The sequence below is a fragment of the Taudactylus pleione genome, unplaced genomic scaffold (assembly GCF_031769625.1).
Source record: "Taudactylus pleione unplaced genomic scaffold, aTauple2 ptg002080l, whole genome shotgun sequence".
NCBI lineage: Eukaryota > Metazoa > Chordata > Amphibia > Anura > Myobatrachidae > Taudactylus > Taudactylus pleione.
Genome location: NW_028286474.1, coordinates 221,884 through 239,332, shown reverse-complemented (window position 1 = coordinate 239,332; position 17,449 = coordinate 221,884).

The window sequence follows — 17,449 nt, the reverse complement described above, 5'->3', positions numbered from 1 at the left end:
CCGTCACATCTCCCCCAGTCTGTGTCTGACACCCCCTTCATCTGTAGTAGCTCCCCACCACCCGACCCATGACACTCTATCCCAGCCCAGCTTGGCTAACACTTACTTTCTGCTGAGCTTGCCTGTATTTTTCAGTCTTCTCTCTTCTAATTGTCCACATATTATATGAACCAGGGTAATACAATTATTATTCGCCCAATTTTATGTTTATACAAATTCAGTATATTAATGGCCATTAGATATGAACTGGTTAGAGCATGATAATTCAGATAATTAATATACATCCTCTCTTCTGATCTCACACAGTAACACCATAGCTTATTATTACACAATTGTGATTTGTTGCTACAGGAGATAATAGCGTGTACTTATTATATATCGTTGTTCTTTGCTCTCAGTTTCATTTGAAGGGACCTATGTATCAAAGCTTGATGAATGAAATTGTGAGAGAAAAAGTATTAACCAATTAGCTCCTAACTGTCATTTTTCAAACAGCCTATACAATGTAAGTTAGAAGCTGATAAAATTGTGAGAAATAAATCACCAACCTATCTCTCATCAAGCTTTGATACATAGGCCCTGATTCAGACCCACTCGCAAGCGGCTGTCCGCTCGCAAGTGGGTCGATGTTGTGCACTGTGCATGCGCACGACGGCGGGAGCTCCGTCGTGCACATGCGCCAGACGCGACGAGCGAAGGAAAGTCCTTCGCTCGTTGTGTCTGATCAAAGGGGGCGTGCTGTCGATGTTGATTGACAGCACGCCCCCTTTGGTGGGCGTGCCTCCCTGACGGGGCGTTCCCAAGGGAACGCCTACCGTCAGAAGCCGGCCCACTGACATCACTAGTGATGTCAGTGGGAGTGATTTTGGCTCTGATAGAGCCAAAATCACTCTGGGCCTTGCGGTTGAAAACCTCAACCGCAGGCTCCGGCTCGCAGTTTCGATGGTCGCGATGGTCAAGACCATCGCGGCCATCAAACTGCACGCTCGTATAGGCTGTGGGTGGTGACCCACAGCTATACGAGCGTCCAGGAGGACGCTCCATAATTATGGAGGGCGGCCCTCATTCAGAGCGTGCGCTCTGCCATAGTCCCCTAAATCTTAGACATCCATCATAATTTAGTCAGATTATGACAGCACTGTTGGTGTGGATAGTGGATTACAACGTGTTTATAAACACAGGACAGGCTATGTGGCGTGAGCAGTGTGTAACCCTGACACGTGATTTGCTGTCACCTTAGTCATAGGAGCCACCCAACCACCATGTTGTGAAATACTATATCCTGGTTGTACACCAACCGGCATCCAGAATACTGATTGACATTCTTGCAAGCCAATGTGTGCTGCCTGTCAGCTTCCTGATTGGCTAGTACACGACAATTGCAAAGAATAGGGAACCTGGAGGACTTAATTTGAATGACAGCGTTTACGGCCAGTCATAACTGACTTTTCCTGTCATAAAAACAAGAAAAAGAGAAAATAGATATGTCGTTGGGTGATGCACTGAAATTAAAACAACCTTTATTATACATATACACATGTAAAATACATCAATATTAAATGTTGAAACAGTGAATATAAAAGATAGAATTGTGTTAGTAAGAAGGAAAATATTGTGAATTAAAAAAATTCCGGAAGCTCTCCTGATGGCCTAATTGATTGTGTTACAATATGGGTCTGTATTTATTATTATAACACAAAAACAGACACATCCTATTTGAATAAAGAAAAAAAAATCTGTGAAGTCATTAGTATAGTGCAAATGTGATAAGTTTAAATAGTGATGATCGTATATATAGATGTGATTAAGTACTGATTATAAATTGTGTAAATATAAATCTCTCTCTTTCTACATCAGGGTCCATAGGGTATCCACAGGATACCTTGGGGGGCATAGGTGATGACGTCAGGCATCGGGCACCATAGAGTTAAGTTTTCAGCCTCCCAGGATGCACTAGGGTCCCCCTCCTATACCCCGCCCCCGAGCCAAGGCATCTCAGTTTCGTTTGGTGCCCGGCGGAGTCGGATGCACCTGTTTAGAAGGGGGCTAAGGATAGCCCCTGAAGTTTTCTTCAATGCAGCTGTGGCTGCACATCTGGATGTACAGCATGGACAGTCAGTACTGACGTCCATGCTGTCTTCCCTACACCCCCGCCAGTACCAGAACGCCGGTACTGATCCGGGGATGCTGGTAAGCATCTGGGGTCACAGCTAGCGGTGACCCCAGATGTTTGGGACCATGGCCGGATTCAAGGGGGCAGCAGGTAAGCAGCGGGGTCCCGCGGTGGGACCCTGCTGAAACATGGTCCAGAGTGCCCAGGCAGGGGGCTCCCTGGGTACTGGCTGCAGCGTGGAGCCAGGTACCTAACCTGCGCTTCCACTACCCCCCTGGGACAGCGGACCGCGGCTGAGCGGTAGCGCTACGGCGTCCCAGGGGTTAATTGCATGCCAGGGGAGCGCACCTTCCCTGTACAAGGCCAGCGCCTCCCCCGCTGCACACAGCCCTCTCTGCTCTAGCTGACTGGTCCTGTGGCAGCGCTCCTCCCCCAGGCCGGCCTCCTCTCTGCTCCTCGGTGGCCATCTTTGCTGGAAGCATGGTGAGCGCTGCTGCTGGACGCTGAAGATCGGTGGCATCGCGGTCTGGGTCCCCCGGCATACTTCTCCGTTGGCTTAAGGTCTGTGTACGCAGCGCTGTGTCCTACCAGACTCTGTGTCTGCGTAGTTGAGGATCAGCGCTGATAGTGCAGGGATTGATTTCTTTGCATTGTATGTGACTTCTGCTAGCGTCTGCTGCCTGTACTTTCACTTTCTACTGTCAGCCTTTTCACTGACCCTGATCTATTTCTGTTAAAGCCCTTGCGGTGCGGTGATTGCATGGTGGTCTCACACTATACTAACAAGTATCAGTGAGAGGGGTCACATACTTACCATCATGTCTGAGAGTGACTTTCCTCTCCAGCTTATGTGTACTACGTGTAAGGTACCAATAGCGGAGGGGGAGGGTAACGCGGAGGGGCTATGTCGGCAGTGTTATTTATTGGCGCGGCCAATTACTGCCACGGCTCCAGTATAGGAGCCGCCCTGGGCTTGTTTCGCCAAAGCGCTTACAACCCTCGTGGGCCAGTTAGCTCCGCAGCCTGCCTTCCCACAGATGGGATTGTCCCAGCAGTCAGTGGTGTCGTCACCCATGCAGGGTTTTCCGAGACAATTGATGGTACCCCACAGTCTCCCTATTTCCCCTCCCCAGGTCTCTCAAGAGCCTGCGTGGGTTAATTCACTGACAAGTTCTGTACAGCACTTGTAGGACGTGTTACAAGGGGAGTCTGTGTTGAGGCCACATAAGCGGCTGATGGCGTCTCTGTCCGCTCCTTACGAGGATGACGACGTGACGTCTGATGATGGGGAGATTCTGGATCTTTCTGACCAGGAACCTCTCCGTACTAAAGAGTAGGATGCTAGGTCCAAGGTTTATATTCCTGGACTTATTCGGGCAGTCCGCACAGCTTTGGTGATTGAGGATGAAGATCCTCCAGTGTCCAAATCTAAATATGCCTTTTTTAAGGATATTAAGGGTGACACCACAGTGTTTCCTCTTTCGGGTCAGTTAGTGGACCATTTAGAGGAGGCGTGGAAACATCCTGGCAAACGGTATCAGCCTCAGAGACGCTTGGCGGTGGCTTATCCGTTTGCGGATAATTATTTTTCTAAGTGGGAATCCCCTCCACAGGTGGATTCTCATGTGACACGCCTAGTCCGAAGTGCCACATTGCCCATGCCCTCCATGTCTCCCTTGAAGGATGCTACGGACCGTAAGGTGGAGATCTGCCTAAAGTCCGTTTATTCCCTTGCGGGGGGGGCAGCTAGGCTGATAGTTTGGAGGCGTCTTTCGATTCCGACTGTTCGGCTGAACAGACCGAGTTAATAGGCAATCTCCGGGATTCGGCCACTTATATCAATGAAGCGGCCTTGGATATCAGTACCCTGGCGTCTCGGATTTCTTTGGCAGCTGTAGCTGCTCGTCGCACCTTATGGTTGCGATCTTGGAAGGCGGACGCTGATTCCAAGAAGGGCTTGGAAGCTTTGCCTTTTAATGGTGAAGTCCTCTTTGGTCCGGATCTGGACATAATCGTAGCCACGCTGGAGGCAGCCAAATCGGCATGTCTTCTGTCTGCTGCGGTTCCTTCCGGCTCAGGTACGTTGTCCTTTCGGCCTTATAGGGCCCAGGGTAGGCCTAAGACACAGTCTTTTCCCAGACAGGCTGGCCCCAAAAAATCGGGCAAGCCCCGAAAACAGGCCTGGAGTACCAGACGTCCGGCCCCTAAGCCAGAGGACAAGCCTGCGGCCTGACGGTCCGGGCCTCCATTTGGGGGATCCCAAAGTGGGAGGCCGCCTGCTGCAGTTCGCCGAGTGTTGGTCGTTTACCACGACAGACACTTGGGTTCTCGAGGTGGTTTCTCACGGGTACGCCCTCTCCTTTCGGGAAACAGGCCCCCGTCTCGATTCTTCACCACAGGTCTTCCATCAGACCCGAACAAAGCCATGGAACTGCGGAAGGTTTTGCACACTATGCTCCAGGCTGGAGTTATAGTGCCTGTTCCATTCTCCCAGAGAGGCCAGGGTTTCTATTCCAATCTGCTTTTGGTGCAGAAACCCAATGGGTCGTATCGTCCGATCCTCAAAGCACTCAACAAGTCTTTGCGGGTGCCGAGGTTTCGGATGGAGACCCTACGGTCCATCATTCTGGCGCTGGAACCTGGGGATTGCATGGTGTCGTTGGACATACAGGAAGCTTACCTGAATGTCCCTATTCTTTTACGCCATCAACAGTTCCTCAGGTTTGCAATCCGCAATGACCACTTTCAGTTCCGGGCGTTACCTTTTGGGCTGGCGACAGCACCACGGGTATTCACCACTGTGATGGCGGTCATGGCGGCTGCAGGGAGTCCGCATGTTACCGTACTTGGACGACCTTCTGTTGGTGACAGGATCTCCAGAGCTCCTTCTACGCCACTTGGACCTGACCATTGCGGTACTGCAACGGCACGGCTGGTTGATAAACTGGCAGAAGTCCACCCTGATCCCGTCTCAGAGGATTCTGCACCTCGGAGCCTTATTGGACTCCGGACAGCAAAGGATCTTTGTGATGGGGGAAAAGATCTCTGCCTTGCAGTTGAGGGTGCGCAGTTGTCTGCAGAATCGCCGTGTCTCTGCACTCGGCGATGAGGTTACTGGGCTCCATGGTGTCAGTATTCGACATGGTGGAATATGCCCAGTTTCACTCCAGACCTCTGCAGCAATTGATCCTGTCCTCAGAGTCTAAAATCCCAGACGATGGTGCTCACTCCGGAGGTTCGCCTGTCCCTAGCCTGGTGGTTGCAGACGACCCATCTCAACATTGGTCGTCCGTTCTGGGTGGCGAATTGGGTCCTGTTGACAACGGAAGCCAGTCTTCGGGCAGGTGGACTCGGGCGGAAGCAGAGCTTCCAATAAACATCTTGGAGCTCCGTGCGGTTTTCAATGCTCTCCAGCAGGCACATCGGGTTCTTCAAGGTCACCCCGTGCAGGTCCAGTCGGACAACACTACCACCGTGGCCTACATAAATCGGCAAGGAGGAACCCGAAGTCGGGCGGCTCTCGTAGAGGTGTCCCGAATCCTGGTTTGGGCGGAGTGCAATCTCCCGGCCATATCAGCAGTATTCATCCCGGGAGTCCTAAACTGGGAGGCGGACTTTCTCAGTAGTCAGGACGTTCATCCGGGGGAATGGTCTCTGCACCAGGACGTCTTTCAACTTCTGGTGGACAGGTGGGGTCTTCCAGAGATCGACCTCATGGCGTCACGGCACAACAACAAGTTGCCGGTGTACGGGTCTCGCACAAGAGACGAAAAGGCATCTCTGGTGGATGCTCTGTCCGTCCGGTGGACGTTCCGGTTTGCTTATCCGTTTCCTCCGTTTTCCCTACTTCCACGGGTAATCCGGAAATTCAAACAGGAAGGAGGGACGCTCCTGTTGATAGCTTCCGCGTGGCCCCGGAGGCACTGGTTCTCAGACCTCCAGGGACTGTCCGTGGACATTCCTCTGCGGTTGCCGTTACGCCCGGACCTCCTGTCACAGGGTCCTTGTCTTCACCCGGACCTGACTCGGCTGTCTTTGATGGCGTGGCTGTTGAGAAGGCCATGTTAAGGTCCAGGGGGTTTTCCAGCTCTGTAGTGCAAACAATGCTAAGGGCTCGGAAACCATCCTCTACAAGGATATACCATCGTGTGTGGCATACATTCTTCCAGTGGTGTCGGCCGAGAGGTTATGCTCCTTGGGAGTTCCGTCTGTCTAGAGTGTTAGCTTTCCTACAGGCGGGACTGGACCATGGGCTTCGCCTTGCGTCTCTGAAGGTGCAGGTGTCTGCCCTGTCCATCTGGTTCCATCGTAGGATTGCTGCAATCCCTGATGTGCGCACCTTTATGCAAGGTGTTCTCAGAATTCAGCCACCTTTTGTTCCACCGGTGGCGCCTTGGGATTTAGCTGTGGTCCTGAGGGCTCTCCAGGGACCGCCGTTTGAAACACTGGGCTCAGTGGACCTCAAATGGCTGACAGCTAAAACAATTTTCCTTCTGGCAATTGCTTCGGCCAGACGTGTTTCTGACTTAGGGGCTCTCTCCTGTAGACCCCCTTTTCTGATTTTTCATAGGAACAGGGCAGTGCTGCGCACTCATCCTGGTTTCCTTCCTAAAGTTGTTTCCAGTTTTCACATCAATGAGGAAATCGTTGTGCCGGCTTTTAACTCGCCTGATCTTTCACTTTGGACGTTGTGTGGGCCTTAAGGATTTATGTTGACCGCACTTCTTCGTTTAGGAAGTTGGACGCCTTGTTTGTCCTCTATGGCTTCCGTAAAAAAGGTTGGCCTGCTTCAAAACAAACTTTGGCAGGCTGGATTCGTATGGCCATTTCAGAAGCTTATCTTCATGAAGGCCTTCCGGGTCCCTTCCTCTGTAAGGGCTCATTCCACTAGGTCTGTGGTTCCTTCATGGGCTGCTCGACGTGGTGCCTCTGCAGTCCAGATCTGTAAAGCTGCCACATGGTCCTCGGTCCATACTTTTGTGAGGTATTACGCGTTTGACACCTTTGCCTCTCAGGATGCTTCCTTCGGGCGGCGGATTCTCCTTTCAGCACAGGAGCGTCCCCCCACCCTTAAAGGATACTGCTTTGGGACATCCCCAAGGTATCCTGTGGATACCCTATAGACCCTGATGTAGAAAATATGAGATATGGTAAGAACTCACCTTTGTTATCTCTATTTCTACGAAGTCCATAGGGTTCCACAGGACTCCCGCCCTGTCGCACCTGTGTTGCAGATGGGCTTTGCTCTGGTCACCGGTTTTCCAGTCTCCCTCTGGTGAGAATGTGATTCTTGTGTGTGTCCAGATCGTTTTTCTCTCTCTTCCTTCTCCTCCTCCAGCCTATGGCTTGGTACATAACTGAGATGCCTTGGCTCGGGGGCGGGGTATAGGAGGGGGACCCTAGTGCATCCTGGGAGGCTGAAAACTTTAACTCTATGGTGCCTGATGTCATCACCTATACCCCCCAAGGTATCATGTGGAACCCTATGGACTTCATAGAAATAGAGATAACAAAGGTAAGTTCTTACCATATCTCATATTATAAAATAAAGTCCCCGGTTTAGGTTTTGAGTATCCTTAAAACCAGCTCCTGTCTTCATGTGCCTACATAATACAGGCAATCCCATATTCCTATACTCTGCTCCAGTGCCTACACCTTGGCTAATTCCCTTATCTGATGCCACCCATCCTAGCTGCTATCCAGTCATGGTGATCTCAGTACTGCAGCAGCCCCCTTCCTTTCCCCTACCGGTCAGCATGAGGAACTGCATCATCAGGTTTCTCTATGTTACTAGTACATCCCCCCAGCTCAAGGGGTCCCAATCCAAATTTCAACCCTCCTAGTGTCGGGACACTGTTCCACTATAGAGGCTTTCACAATACAGTCTAGAGACATGCACCAAGCCTTTACAAGTTAGGGCTATTCCAAATGGACTTTGAACAAAGCTTTGGTAGAACCCCAAGATCTGGAAACAAATCAGCTTGTGATGGGAAAGAGAGTTCCTTAGCTTTTCTTACCCAATTTATCCCATCAGATAGTGGTACCCACAGGATTACAGAGAAGAATTTTCTCTATTGAGGCTGGACCAGTTATTAGCACCTACCTTACAAGAACAAGGAAAAGCTGTAGCCAGGATGTCCAGTAACGTAACAGAGTAGCTCCAATGGGATACGGTCAATGAACCGACAGTTGGGATACCGGCTCTTTGAATGCTGACGCCGGAATCCCGACAACTATCAGAATTCCGACATCCCGACCGCAGGCATCTTGACGCTAAGTACTGAGGTTAGGAGGAGGTTTAGGGTACAGGGAGGTTAGGTTTAGGAACCAGGGAGGCAGAGGGTTAGGATACTGACTGACGAGTGTCAGTGTCCTAACCCTGTCAGGATGCCGGAGTTGGGAGTCTGACTGCCGGGATTCCAAGCACCAACATTCCTTACACAACCCACCCCAAGTTTTCTTTTGTTTAGCATGAAAATAGAAAAAGTTGGCACATTTACTTTGTTTTGTTTAACACCGAAACCAAAAGGCATCTTTATATGATTGGCAGGATCAGACGTCCTACATGGTGACTGTCACAGACGAGGGATTTTGAGGCTGTGTTCCCTGGCTGGGCCTTGGACCTGTGTTACTCAACTCAGATGCTCTCTGGAGAAGACTTGGTTTTATAAAGTTTCTCCGTATGAGAGGGTGCAGAAGACTAGTAGAGAGTTGGTACAACACGGAGACTACTTGATGCGGCTGGAGAGCCGTATGGAGAACGGTGGTAGCGCGGGAGTTATTTGGTGCAGCTGGATAGCCGTAAGGAGGATGGTGGTAGCATGGAAGCTACTTGATGCGGATGGATAGCCATAGAAGATTGGTGGCAGTATGGACTGCTTGGAGCGGCTGGGAAGCCATTAGGTGAGTGGTGGCAGTACGGACTGCTTGGAGCGGCTGGGAAGCCGTTAGATGAGTGGTGGCAGTACGGACTGCTTGGAGCAGCTGGGAAGCAGTTAGGTGAATGGTGGCAGTACGGACTGCTTGGAGCGGCTGAGAAGCCGTTAGGTGAAATGATTACTAGATGGTAGTAATAACTTTTAGGGAGCACAGTGAGGAGGCTCACTTAGAAAACAAAGGGGCTTGTTGCACTGGCAACTTGTGAGAGCAACAGGGAATCCTTTTATAGTATCTATAGGATGCTGATTGGCTGAGAAAGGAAGCAAACCATCCTCATTGGTGGTAGAGGAGTCACATGGGCAAAACCAAGATGGCCGCGCCCATGGACTGGAGGACAGCGTTTCCTGGATGTGAGCACTGGGGCCAAGGCAGTCAGCAGGAGCCGGTGTGGAAGCGAGAGAGCAGCGGGACACGCACCTGAGGAAGAAGGTGCCAGTGCACAGCGTGGGAGCCGGAAGACACCGCGGGTCAGCGCCCGCAAAGGTAAGGGACAGTGACCATGGAGATCATAAAGGTGACATCATTTCATTCTCTACAAATGGGGAATTTATCATTGAGAGTTTATTTTAATTGTAAATTCCTATATTTGATCTATATCATCCAATGCAGATCCGATGTGGGGTCCAGTATGTGGGACAGGGAAACACGTTCACTTCATGTGATATTTCTCTAACATGGTGTGTTTTATAAAGTAATGTCAAAATCCACAGTTTTGAAATAGGAAGAGAAAGTGTTTCTATGTGGGGCGCACTATAGCGCAGAATGACGTTTTACAGTTCACAATTTTATTCTGATAACAGGCTCACCTAAACATAACAGGTATAATGGGATCATAGGTTCTTCTATATCAGAGAGTATTGGGATGTAGTCAGGATCCCGGCAGACGGGATGCCGATGGTCTAAATACTGGTGCTGGAATACCAACAGCAGTTGGGATCCCGGCTCCAGAATACCGACCACCAGCATCCCAAAGGTAAGTATTGGGGGCTGGGTGTAAGGTTAGGCACTAGGGGGATGGTTAGGCAATAAGGGGGGAGGTTTAGGGTGCGGGGAGGTTAGGTTCAGGTACCTCGGAGGGAGGATTAGGGGTAAGGGTTAGTGTTAGAATCCCAACACTAAAGGGAATGTTTCCTAACTGTCGGGATGACGCTGTCTGCATTCTGACAGACGGCTTCCCATACCCAACCCGATATTAATGTAAGTCACCAGTCCAATGTCCCAATTGCCATAAAGGAATTAAAAAAACAACACCAACATTAAACGGTGGAAGGGGGAGGGGCAAAATGTGATACCTTCACATCCATCCCACGTACAGAATGCTGTGCGACCATATAAGCCATAATCAGAGACTGAGCACGGTCTTCTATATATCTGATTAATGTAATTTCCATGGAATGATCATCCAACTATATTATACTAAGCTGTAATACAGAGCACTGCTATTATTTATGCTGTGATAAAGCAATAAGACTTAGGGAGGGGTGTGACTAGGATTCCCTCAGGATCATTGAAGCACATTATACAATGATCATCACACTTTGGGCCTCACTCAGAGATGGATGGGATTGCAGAGCTGCACACAAGTGGCCGTCCAATTCTATCCATCTAAAATGGTAATGCAGCAGCAGGTGCCTGTAGGAAACACACCTTGCTGCATCTGCCATCCTATCGGGAGTAGTAAGGAGCAGGGTATTGGAGGTAGCACTGACATGCAGCACTGCTGAGGGAAAGGATGAAGTAAGAAGGGTAATGGTGGTGGTTGGGGCAGACAGCAGTAGATGCAGCATCAGGCAGAGGAGTGCAGGGAACGGTGTGTGGAGCCACTGGGCAGATGGGAGGAGACGTCTCTCACAGTTTGACTCCCAGCGATTGGGTAAGTGATGGCATTATACGCCGATACTACGTTGCACCATAGAAAAGGAGAGTTAAGGTAAAACTTACCCTTGTCAACTCTCTGTCTTCAAAGTCCATAGTGTCCACAGTGGAGACAATGGATGTAGGTGGGACACCAACAGCAAAGCTTTTCAATCCCAGGATGCTCCGGTCCTTCCCTCTTTAGCCTGCCCACAGCCTGAGGGCAACTCAGTTTCTGTCAGATTGCGGCCTAGGATCGTCCGTTACTCACCACAGCACCGGCTTCCCCTGATCCCTCAGATAGTCAGATGTCAGGTGCGGTGGCAGGTGACGCGCTGAGCATTATACTTAGGGCCATGTGGACACTGATGAGCTGCGCTGTGCCTTGGGTGCTGTGTTCGCTGTCATGGATGCAGCCATGACAGTTCACATCACCTTACTACCCTTTACCCAATGGTAGCATGGTGGTGGTCAGCTGACGCTGTCCATCAATTATCTGCTACCTTAGGGTATAAAGCCAGTCTCCGGACAGAAGGAAGTTGCCTGTGCAACGTTGTCGCTACCTTGTGTATACTTGCTGTTACCTCGTTCCAGGTTCCCCGCGTGATATCCTAGAGTCTCAAGTGTCAACTACTTGTGCAACAGTGCGTCTGAACATCTTGCCTGTGTGCGATAAAAGTACTACCTCCTGTCGCAACATTGCGTCAAGTACCCCTTTCCATTGTACAGTTACAAGTGCCACTCCTTGGCACAACAGTGCGTCCAAGCACTTGCCTACATACCATTGCCATGCCATTGTTATATTGTCTCTATTCCCACGGTATCAGACACCTGTCCAAAGGGCCGCGACCTGCCTGCTGGGTGCAGCTTCAGCCCATATCCCGCTTGGAGGGATCACTGGTGAACACCTCCCGGTTGGTTAGACTCTGCGCCTTTGGACAGGTCTCGCCAATGTTTGATATTTGTGGATGAGGAGATCATATATACAGGCCCCACGCCTCCAACTTCTCTCTCCTCCAGGGATCTCGGCATCCATCCCCTCAGTAGGGGATTCACTAAGCCAAACATGACGGTTTCATTGGTGTCCAGCAGGAGCTGGGTCTCCATTTTTAACAGTGGGGCTGCTTTAAGCAGCCTAATCTTATTTTTATTTCTAGTGTTTTTACTACTGAGCAGCAGCTTGAGACAAACAAGCCCAAGGCAGGAGCAGGATAGGAGAGAAAGAAGACTGGTACGCTGAAGAATCACACTCCGACAGAGAAAGAAACAAGTGACCAAAAGAAAAAACCCATAGAAGCCAGGTGCATCAGGGCGGGTTCCCTGTGGAGCCTATGGACTTCGAAGATACGAGAGTTAACAAGTAAGTTTTACCATAACTCTCCTTCAGGGTCCATAGGGCTCCATAGGGGAGGCAATAGGGATGTCCCAAAGCAGTTATTCAAGGGCAGCAATGCTCCTGAGCTGAGAGGAGAACCCTACGCCCGAAGGAAGCATCTTGAGAGGCAAATGTATGAAAGGCATAAAACCTAAGAAAGGTGTGGACAGACAACCAGGTGGCTGCCTTGCATAGCTGTTCAGCAGAGGCGCCACGCCGGGCTGCCCACGTGGGACCCACAGAGCGAGTAGAATTATAGTTACCGTAGCCGGCCCAGGAAGGCCAGCCTGCATGTAAGCCTGTGAGATAGTCATGCAAATCAATCTTGCCAGAGTCTTTGTTAGCTGGCCATCCCTTGTGCAATCCATATGGGACAAAGAGAGATTCCAATTTTCTAATGGGAGTAGTATGGTCTCCGTAGATCTTTAGAGCATGGACCACATACAAAGAAACCTCACCTGCCAAGAGGTCTGGTGATTGAAAGGCCGGAATCGCAATTTCCTTATATAGGTGGAAACAATAAACCACCTTCGGAAGAAAGCCTGGGCGCATTCTAAGAACAGCCTGGTCTTGATGATAGATTAAAAAGTGGGAGCGATATGAAAGCGCCCCTAAATCTGATACCCTACGAGCAGATGCTATTGCCAGAAGAAACAGAGTCTTTGCAGTGAGCCACTTAATATCCACTGATTCCAGGGGTTCAAATTGAGGTTCCTGGAGTACTTGGAGCATCACTGACAATTCCCACGGAGCCACAGGAGGGACAAAGGGAGGTTGTATATGTAGAACACCTTGCAAGAAGGTGTGAACATCCGGTATAGGAGCAATTCTGAGCTGAAACCACATGGACAAAGCAGATCCAATCCAGTCTGAAGAAAGGCAAAAATTCGAGAAACTTTAAAAACTTGAGGGTTATAGTTTCTCGGAGCACACCATGTCTTGATGAAAGATTAAAAAGGGGGTGCGACATGAAAGCGCTCCTAAATCTGATACCCTACGGGCAGATGCTATTGCCAGAAGAAAAGCATCTTTGCAGTGAGCTAACTGATATCCACTGATTCCAGGGGTTCAAAAGGAGGTTCCTGAAGTGCTTCGAGCACCACTGACAAATCCCATGGAGCCACAGGAGGGACAAAGGGAGGTTGTATATGTAGAACACCTTGCAAGAAGGTGTGAACATCAGGTATAGGAGCAATTGTGAGCTGAAACCAGATGGACAAAGCAGAGACCTGCACTTTCAGAGATGCTATGCGGAGGCCTAGATCCAATCCAGTCTGAAGAAAGGCAAAAATTCCAGAAACTTTAAAAACTTGAGTGTCATAGTTTCTCGGAGCACACCATTGGAAATATGTATGCCATATTCTGTGATAAATTCTGGCTGAGGCCGGTTTACTTGCTCTGAATCACAGAGCTGGAAAATCCCTTATCCGTCAGGAGGGATGTCTCAAGAGCCAAGCCGTTAAAGACAGACGGGCTAGGTCCAGATGTAGACATGGACCCTGAGACAACAGGTCTACTAGTAGAGGAAGTTGAAGAGGAATGTCTATGGAGAGACTTTGAAGATCGGAGTACCAATGGCGTCTGGGCCAAGCCGGAGCTATTAACAGGACTGTGCCCCTTCCTGCTTGAACTTTCAAAGAACTCAAGATAGCAGGGATATTGAGGGGAAGAGATATGCCAAACGGAAGGTCTATTTAAGAGACACTGCGTCCACAAAGGCTGCGTCGGTGTCCCATGTCCTGGCTCCATACACTGGAAGTTTGTTGTGCTTTGAGGCCATGAGATCCACATTCGATAGACCTCATTTGTTCACCAGATGCTGAAAGACTTCTGGATGTAGAGACCACTCTCGTGCATGCACGTCATGACGGCTGAGGAAATCCACTTCCCAATTGAGAAATCCTGGGATGAATACCGCGGAGATGGTGTTCGGTCCATGTGAGAATGTGGGACTCTTCTGCCATTGCTGCCTGACTTCGAGTGCCTCCTTGGTGATTGAGGTAGGCCACTGCCGTGGCGTTGTTGGACTGTACTTGTACTGGCCTGCCCTGAAGAATATCCTGAGCCAGAGAGAGCTCTGTAGATGGCTCAAAGTTCTAGGACATTGATTTGTAGCACTTCCTCAACTGGGGTCAGCGGCCCTGGAAGGAGTGCTGGCTGTTCACTACACCCCACCCTTGGAAGCTTGCATCCGTGGTGAGGAGAGCCCAGTCCGGAATCCAAAATGGGCAACCCTTGTCTAAATGGGATGTCTGTAGCCACCAGGCTAGGGATAGGCAAACCTCCGGGGATCTGGCAACATAGAAAAAAAAAAAGAGTAACCAAATGCCCCATACAACCATTAATAATTATGCATAATATGCGTTGTTTTTGGCATAAATTTGGGCAAAGTTATGAGCTTACCCACCATCATCAATGTAACCTCATTGGGTAAGCCTCTAACACTATGGGGGTTCATGTCTGGGGCATGAGGCACCACCAAACCACCCCAGCGAAACCACCCCAGGGCACCACAAAAAAATAAAATAAAAAATAGCAGTGAAGTGTTAGGTAAGTGAGAGTGGCTTCTTAGTGTTGAAAGTGTTTAAAAATACATGTGTAAATATGTAACAAACGAAAAACAAACAGAGCGATATAAAGTGTTAAAAATAAGTGTTAAGTGGTGATGACCCAAAGAAGTCCAGCCAGAGCAGTTCAAGGGGCCCCACACCCCAAAATTTCACCCCATAACTGACTTGCTACATAGGGCCATATTCAATATGTGTCGAAAAGTCTGTTATCACGTCATTTTTGCCTATTTCCAATATCCCCGTATTCAGTTTCATTGACTTTTCGCCGGTGCTAAAACTCAATTTAAAAAAACGGGGATAATTTTTCGCTTGACTTTAGCAGGCAAAAAAAGTGCAGAATTTAGGGGTGCAAAAAAAATAGCCTCCACCCCTGGGAATGGTCCCTAAAAATAATCTGTGTTAAAAAAAAGTTTTTTTAAAAAAAATAGGGACAACCCAAAAAATTAATTTACATTTTGGGTTTTAAAAAAAAAAGGATCACACCTCTAAATTAGCGGAATGGAGTCCAGATGGGTTCCCTTATATGCTGTAGGTGTTTTCTTCATTGGGGGAGTAGTGGCAGGTGCATTTTTGCAGAAATTTTAAAAATCATTTAAGGCACTTAAAAATATGCTTGCACCCATTTTTCAAGTACCCCAAATTTGATGGGCATAGTTAAAAAGTTGGGCTTTTAAATAGCGGCTTGGAAGAAGGTGATGCAGAACATAACCTTCTTCCAAGCCGCTATTTAAAAGCCCGACTTTCTTCTGCAAGCAAAAACGGGGGTACACATAGTGATCCCCCATGTCTGGATATCTTTAGGGGGGTCCTAGGATAATTTCCCAAAAATTTCCATTTCTATTTCGCGGATCCAAGTTTCGCCAGTTCCCGATTTCGCCTACTTTGCCACGTCTTTTTTGCCCCCTATATTTAAAACCAGCACTAGTCCCTGCAGCCTGGTGTTGGTTTGTAAAATACGGTGGAACCATACACATTTTGTTCCCTGTATTTTTAGAAACCACCACTGGCTGGCAAGCCTGGAGCTGTTTTGGCATTTGAGGGGGGACCCTATGTAATTTTTTTTTTCAACTTGTATTCAGTTTCCTTAAAGGTACAACCATTGGAAATATGTATGCCATATTCTGTGATCAATTCTGGCTGAGGCCGGTTTACTTGCTCTGAGCATGGTCTGGATCACAGAGCTGGAAAATCCCTTATCCGTCAGGAGGGATGTCTCAAGAGCCAAGCGGGAATTTTCGGAAAATATTCCAGGGATCCCCCTAAAGATGTGTAGACATGGGGGATCACTATGGGTACCCCCATTTTTAACTACTGAAGGAAGGCAGGGGTTTCTAATAGCCGCGGCAGGAAAAAAGCTATTTAAAAACCCGACTTTCTTTTGCAGGCAAAAACAGGGGTACCCATAGTGATCCCCCATGTCTGGACATCTTTAGGGGGGTCCCAGGCATATTTCCCGAAAATTCCCATTTTGTTTCGTAAATGGGGTCATGGGTCATTTTTAAAAAACAAGGATAATTTTTTAATTAACTATAGCAAGTGAAATAAAGTTTAGATTTGGGGTTTAGGGGTGCAGGCTTATAAAAAATAGCCTGTAATTTTTGGAATGCCCCCTTAAAACGAAATGTTCCAAAAAAAAAAAAAAATGTAAAAAATAAAAAAATCGGGACACCCCCCCAAAAAAAAAAATTTGGGGGTGACAAAAAAAAAAATTAAACAAAAAGCCAAACTAACGACATTAATACTGGTGGCGTTTTTTTTATTGCACAGAGTAGCGGCAGGTGTATTTTTGCAGAATTTATAAAACTACCTTTAGGGACTTAAAAACATGTTAGTACCCATTTTCATGTACCCCAAATTTGATGGGACCACTTTTAAAAACGAAAAAAAATAAGCTAAATGCTCTTCTGCATCACTTCTTCAAAGTCGGGAAGAAAACACCAGCCGTGGCTATTTAAAAACCCCGACTTTCTTCTGCAGGCAAAAATGGGGGTACCCATAGTGATCCCTGAGGTCTGGACATCTTTAGGGGGATCCTACAATTATTTCCCCAAAATTCCCGTTTGTTTTCCAAGTATCGCCGGGTGCCGTTTTCGCGTACTTTGAAATTGAATACGGGGATACGCGAGCACGCACGCGATACTTTTCCGCTTGTCAAACAGGCGAAGTCGGCGTTAAGTCCGAGCCGCGTTAACTTAATGCGGCTCGGCTGATATTGAATACGCTCTATGTATCAAAGCTTGATGAGAGATAAAATTGTGAGAAATAAATCACCAACCTATCAGCTTCTAACTTACATTGTATAGGCTGTTTGAAAATGACAGTTAGGAGCTAATTGGTTAATACTTTTTCTCTCACAATTTCACTCATCAAGCTTTGATACATAGGCCCCTTCAAATGAAACTGAGAGCAAAGAATAACGATATATAATAAGTACATGCTATTCGCTCCTGTAGCAACAAATCACAATTGTGTAATAATAAGCTATGGTGTTACTGTGTCAGATCAGAAGAGAGGATGTATAATATATTAATTTAACTGAATCCTTCTGCTCTAACCAATACATATCCAATGGCCATTAATATACTGAATTTATATAAA